Here is a 7,247-nt window from a genome sequence, read left to right as displayed (position 1 = left end):
GGCTCTTTTCCCTGTCTATGAATTCTCCTTCCAATATCTGGAACTCCTTCAACCAATGTCAAAGGGTTGCCTCAGGTTATAACTTGGAGCTGTAATCAAAGAAAGAAAAACATATTAGAATAATGGAAGAATAAGAAAGTGTGAAATAGAATAAGTGATGAATAGCTAAAATATCAAAGTGGCAAATGCTTCCAAAATACCTATTCCGCGGCAAAGACGCCAAAAACTTGACACACACCTTGCGTGTGTATAGTAAGTGCACAGGTTGTTGAAGTAATAAAGTACCCAGGTGAGTGGGTGGTCGTGTCCATAGGAAATAGTTGTTAGGAAGCAAGTAGTGATGCTATTTAGTTATTAAGTGAATACATTCATTATTTGAATGTACAATATAAGTGCAAAATAAAAATAAAGAAAAGATAAAAGAGAACAGTAGGAATAAAGTGAGGTAATTGATGGGAAGATGGGGTACCCGGACATTGATCACCCTAGGACTATTGTTTCAAGTGCTAGACTGATCATTATGTCTCCTAACTGATGTTTAATGAGTTGTGGAAATCTTAACACACATGGTCCCAAACCTAAGGTCAACCATGAATAACCCTTACACTAAGCCCTAGTAGAAAGGGATGCTCTTGACGCCTCACTTGTGTAGGGTTGCTTGGAGCTCTAGGGATTGCAAGTGATAAATCCTATTCCCTATTATAAATCTAACCCTTTGGTCCAAGCGAAAGTCCCCTAGTCACAATTAAGCCCTAGCACTAAGGATTATTTCAACACTTCACTCTGTTGCTGGCATAACTATGCCCCTCTGGAATTTGTCTCATAGCACTTCACTCTATCGTGACAGCAAAAGAACTCTTGGAACATCGAGGTAGGATAAATCAAATCAGAGGGGAAAGAGGACGTTCCGCTACCTCTCAACTCACCCTCTTAACCTTCTTCAACCTTACTTTGTCTAACTATAATGAAGTGTCAGTCATTCACAAGGACTACCAAGATAGATTCTCGACCCTAGTGTCACTCTAAGGGAAAATGAATTCAACAATCATTCAAGGTTGAAACTCAATTAAAACATCAATTAAATAAACATAATAAGATCCAATGAAACAAAATCATCCTAGGGTTTACAAGTCCAAGCACCCACTAGAGGTTTAACTCTCCATCGAGCAATATAAAAAGCAAATATGAAATCAAGGATAAGTGTAAGCAATCCATAGAGAAAACCCCCTTATAATCTATATTGATGGTCTTGTGGAGCCACCTCGTCTCCTCCAAAGGTTCCCTTGTCAAACCTAGGGCATACCTCGCCAAATCGATGCTTACAAAAGCTCCCCCAATAGTTCTCCTTCAAAGGAACTCGAGGCGAAGGCCATAGAATTTCTCCAAAAACCTAGAAAAAGCCTCTCCAAATCCTAGCCCCGAGCGTCTCCAAAGATTGGCCAAAGATAGAAAGTAGATCCCCAAATAAAACCCTCAAAGATTTATTTATAGGGCTGGAGTCGGCCATCCACATGCGCGTGTGGAATTTCCACATAGCCATGTGGATTTCCAGGTCTTGATTTCTTGCAAGCCGTGTGAACAGTAATTGCTACAATAAGTTTACTATAGTGATTTGTTGTAATAAACTGCTGCAATACTTCGCCATAATGCTCCCGAATCCATTCTTTTTTATTGAGGTCACATGAATGGACACACATCCATGTGGTCGATCATGTCGCATCTTCAATGAAACCACATTGGTGAAGCTCTTGACAATGTTGCACAAGTTATAACATATGAGTGTGACTTCCTTTGTGTCCCTCCATTTTTGTGTGTTCATGACACACCCCTTGTGTGTGACCTACAATTGCATGGGTTTGTCAAAGTAATAAATTTCTAGGTGAGTGGGTTATCGTATCCACATAGAATACTATTTAGAAACACCAAGATTTCTATTTAACTATGATAAAGATGAATCAATGATAGTGTGAATAAAGTTGATATGAACAAAACTAAAAGAAATAAGAAAGAGAGGGTAGATAAAATGAGAGGAAAGGTAAGAAAGTGGGGCACATGGACATCTCTCCCCCTAGGATTATTTTCTTCAATGGGCAAGACCAACTATTATGTATCCTAACTGATGTTTAATGAGTAATGAAAATCATAAAATACACGGTCCCAAACCTAAGGTCAACCGTAACTAACTCTACACTATGTACCGGTGGATAAATCGCTCAGTCTCAATACCTCACACTGTGTACAGTTGCAAGAAGCTCTAGGGATTCCAACTGATAAACCCTATTCCTATATATAGATCCAACCCTTTGGTCCAGGCGAAAGACCCCTACTCACAATTAAGACTCAGATACTAAGGATTACTTCAATGCTTCACTCTGTTGCTTGCACTAAGTCACAGCGGAGTTTTTCTCTTAGCACTTCACTCTATTGTGAACACAAAGAACTCTAGGAACATGGTGGTAGGATAGATCACATCGGAGGAGAAAGGGAACGCTCCGCTACCTCTCGACTCACCCTCTCGACTCTCTCTAATCTTGCTTTGTTTAACACTCATGTTGTGTCACTCACTCACAAAGCTTACTAATGTAGACTCTCAACCCTAGTGTCACTTTAAGGGAGAAATCATTCAACACGCATTTAAGATTGGAACTCAATTAAAGACATCAATTAAGGAAAGTATAATAAAAGGTCAATTAAACAATAGTATCCTAGGGTTTACAAGTCCAAGTACCCACTAGGGGGTTTAACGCTCCATGGAGCAAGATACAATCAATAATGAAATCGAAAAGTAAAAACATGTAATTCATAAGGAAACCCCCCTCGGTATTCATTTCAATGGTCTTGTGGGGTAGCCTCGTCCTCACCAAAGCTCCCCTTGTCAAGCCTAGACACACCTCACCGGATCGGTGCCGACGAAAGCTCCCCTAATAACTATCTTCCAAGAGAAATGCTGTGTCAGAGCCGTAGAACAACTCCAAAAGCCTTGCCAAAGCCCCTCTTAACCCTAGCCGCAAGCCTCTCAAAAGATTGAGAAAATATGGAAAGAAGGATGAAAGATGGACACCCAAATCGGTACAAGTCGCGGCTTTATAAATGGTTGGAATCTAGCATCCACACGGGCGTGGGTAAATTTCACACGCCCGTGTGGCTTTATGGAAATCTGATTTTCTGCGGGTTATGAACAGTAATTACTGCATTAAATTGCTACAGTGATTTTCCACAGCAATCTACTTTGGCTTCTCTCCTCAACCCATCATGCACGAAAGTTCACAAATACATATGTATTAGAGCTAAAATCTAATAAAAGTAATTCTCATTGTAAGGAAAATAATACTTCATATTACTAATACACAAGCACTTATCAATTCACTTGAGCACGATGGAGGTTGGCGCACACCCATATGTTTTTGAGCAAAACTTGTGTCTTCACGTTTGTTCAATCCAAGAAATTCATCAGCAATTTTTGCCACGATCTACTTTTGATTTCTTTCTTCAAAACTTGTCTCCACAACCCTAAATGCTGAAAAGAACACAAATACACATGAATGATCCATAAAATCTAATAAAAGTAATGCTCAATGTAAGAAAAGTATACTTTGTATTACTTATACACAAGAACTTATCAGACGGCTAGATCCCATGGTCACTGGATTTAGGTGAACCTTAGGGGTGACTTGTTTAGTTGAATGCTTTGAGTTGTTTAATGCATTTGGTTTGCCTTATGGTTTAAGCTTTGTGATCTTTGATGTGTTGATTTGCATAAGAACTCTGTATTTCAACTTCTAGGTTGTACTTGGTTGTGTAACCGGCGCCCTAGTACTAGATGCACTTAGCTTAATGGGAATTCATGTATGAGTACATTGTGACCATCGAATACTTCATACCCCTCCAACCATTAGGGCTAGACCTAGGTTAAGTATTGCCCCTAATTAGAGATTTCATTGTGTGTATTGCAATCATACGAGATTTGGCCAGAAGAGATTTTGGGCCAATACTTGTATAGGGATTAGGGGTTACCGCCGTGACCATCGGGGTAATCTATTTTCGGATTTCTCTTAGCCTAAACTACCATTTTACTTAGCAAATCTATGATTCCTCTAAACTTTAATAACCCCAGGGGGGATACACATCCGTGACCATCCTCATCCCTTGATTTTCACCCTCTCTCTTGGCATATAGACACTGTTCACTTAGTTTTTCATTTTATTAGTAGTATTAATCCCCGAACTTGATTTGGTAAGTTAGACAACCAGTAAAGAGGAAGTAAGGATAGTACAACCGGTAAAGAGGAAGTAAGGATAATATCCTTGGTCCCATAGAATACAACCCTCTCGTACTTGCATGAGAGGTATTACTTTACAACCCTTGCACTTGCGGAATGATCTCATGAAGTTTCGCACAATGGCCGGGGACCCATAAGGAATACTCAGAAAAATTGGAGATTGTTGATTTAACCATTTTTTATTTTGTTTGCTTTATTTTCGTGTGCTTTCTTATTTGTCTTCATATTTTCTCTTTCTTTCGTTGTAAATATTTCTATTTGTATTTTTTCATCTCTTTACCCTAACTTCTTATTGATCTTGACCATTGGTTGTTGATTCTGGTGCGAGGTACCTTTCTTATGACAAGAGGAAAATAGACAAATTTGGTGGAACTAGACAGAGAAATTGAATGGAATTTCCATCAGAGGTTGAGGGAAGGAGCAGAGTGTTTTGGGCAATAGTAGATACAGGTTGAACAAAGTGAACCATCAGTTATGGCTGAGGCTCGGAGAATGTTTTGTGACTATAAGATGCCACAATTCACTGGGGAAGAGTTTAGTATACAAGCCCCAACTATTCCAGTGAACAATTTTGAGATCAAGGCTAGTACAATCTGGATGATCCAAAACTCTGTTCAATTTACTGGGTTGGCTGATGAGGATCCACATGCCAACTAATCTCGTTTCCTTCAAGATCAGCTATATTTCATAGTATGCAATTAGGTTGAGACTATTTCCATTCAATTTAAGGGGGGCGGCCTATCGATGGCTTAGTTCATTAGCCGCCCGAGTCCATTACTACTTGGAAGGAGATGGTCAAGAAATTCCTTGCTAGATACTTTCCACCGAGAAAGGCAGCTAAATTGAGATAGGAAATTTCTTCTTTCAAGCAAGGTGACTCAGAAACACTTTTTGAGGCCCATGAAAGGTTCAAGGACCTTTTGAGATAATGTCCTAATCATGGTTTCTTGTCTTGGATAAGAGTGCAGATGTTGTGTAATGGGCTGAACTATCTAACCTGGCAACTCATTGATGCTACAGCAGGGGGTTTATTGAGCAGCAAATACCCTGAGGACGTTGACCAATTGATTGAAAACATGGCTAGCCATGAGTCCCACTGGAGTACTCTACGAAGACCACAAAAGGCAGCAGGGATGTATGAGGTTACTAATAATGTTGCCCTAGCTACCAAAATAGATGCATTGACAAGAAAGGGGATCAGCTCAGTATGGGTTTAGGTTCGAGTTCTGGTGCGGTCCTATATTATGATACATGCGAGGCTGCACATACAGCTGTGCAATGCTCTATTTTTGTAGATTCTGCAGCCCCTATAGAGACAGTGTATTATGTCAGCGGAGGTCAAAGAGGCCAAAGAAACCCCTATGGTACCACATATAATCAGGGGTGGAGAAACCACCAAAACTTTTCATGGAATTTTGGGACAGCAGCAACAAAGACTACCATAATATCAAGGTCCTCAGTTTTAACCTCAGCAATAGAGAAGAAATTCACCACTGAAGATGTGTTGGCAAAGTTTATGATCAATACCGAGGTGAAGTTTCAGAATATAAACAACCAACCCGCTCAACATGGATGACATTTCAATGAGATAATCCCAGTGTTGAGAAATCTACAAGCATCTGTCCAATCACTCGAGAATCAAGTTGGACAACTTGCTAGGGTGAATGCTGAGCGGCCACAAGATAGTCTTCCAAGTAACACAAAGCAGAATCCGAGGGAACACCTCAAGACTGTTACTCTTAGCAGTAGGAGATATGTGGAGGCAAGGGTTAAGGATAACTCAAGTTCTAAGAAAGATGGGGTAATCATTCAAGAAGGCCCTAAAGCTACTGAATCAGTTGTTGGGTGGAGTGAAAATGAACAAAATGAGGAAACCCCTAAACTACCAACATCAAGGGTACTAGATTACAAACCCCCTGTGCCATACCCAGCTAGGTTAAAAGAGGAAAAAGAGGACGCTCAGTTCAAGAAGCTCCTCAATATGTTCAAACAACTGCATATAAATATCCCTCTTGTATGTTATGTGGTTACAAATCCACCACCAAGTCGCAAAAAAGAAGAAAAAAATCGAAGAAGATGTGGTGCAAGGTAAAAAAATGAAGTCGATTTGGGGGGATGGGGATGAATTTTGTACTATCACAACCATGGGAGGTAGATCATCTTTACTTTGATGCGCAAGGCAAATTTTGAGTCTTTACATGCCTCCCAATGAGTTATCCATGTGGTAGCATTTCCCTTGGAATTGGAGGTAACTTTACTTCTTTTGATCCATCATGAACATAACGTAAGGTACGTCGAGCTAATGATGTTAAACAAGCGCATCTTGGGAGGCAACCCAGGTCAATACATTTCTCATTTTTTTCATTTTTTTCATATTCTTTATCTTTGCGTAGTGAGTTGAATCTGATCATATGTTCTTGTGTTGTGTGGATTGTGTTTATGTGTTTATTAGTTAATTTCTTGATAATCCTTGATCTCTTGTAGTTTTTCATTGATTTGGTATTGTTTGGTTGTATTTCATTGTTCATTTCAGCAACTTAAATGTTGTATTTCAAGTTTTTTCAAGGTTGAAAGAGGGGTATTTCCTATTTTTGAGTTTCCTGGTCCATACGGGCTATAAACCGCCCATATGGACCATTGTCGTGGGGTCCCAGAGCATCACGGGCGCCTGTACACCTCCAAGAGGGGTGGTAACACTCACAACCAGCTGGGCTGTGAGTTTGACGGGTGTCATACGCTTGTGAGGCGGCGCTTGATGCTCACGTGCTATGCTCAGCCAGAAGCACTCACGAGTGCCATGCGCCCGCATGCCGCCCCTGAGAGTCACGGGCATTGGGCTCTCACGTCTCCATCTAGGGGCCATCACAAGCGCCGTGCGCCCACACAACATTTGTGAGGTACTCAGGCACCTGCACCAAAACTGCTCTAGGCTTGTGCCTGTGCCATGTGCCCGCATGGCACCTGTACA

At 40.6% G+C, this 7,247-nt stretch overlaps 1 non-coding gene across 1 annotated transcript; it reads right to left on the bottom strand.

Moving 5' to 3' along the window:
* Window positions 1–5,118: 5,118 nt before the first annotated feature.
* Window positions 5,119–5,225, bottom strand: LOC120259730. Its single transcript, XR_005536284.1, has one exon. It is a non-coding gene; the product is annotated as a small nucleolar RNA R71 (small nucleolar RNA).
* Between the last annotated feature and the right edge of the window lie 2,022 nt (window positions 5,226–7,247).

Source organism: Dioscorea cayenensis, chromosome 4, assembly GCF_009730915.1.
Source record: "Dioscorea cayenensis subsp. rotundata cultivar TDr96_F1 chromosome 4, TDr96_F1_v2_PseudoChromosome.rev07_lg8_w22 25.fasta, whole genome shotgun sequence".
Lineage (NCBI taxonomy): Eukaryota > Viridiplantae > Streptophyta > Magnoliopsida > Dioscoreales > Dioscoreaceae > Dioscorea > Dioscorea cayenensis.
Note: the sequence above shows the minus strand (reverse complement) of the source record. Positions and strands in the feature narration are given on the sequence as shown.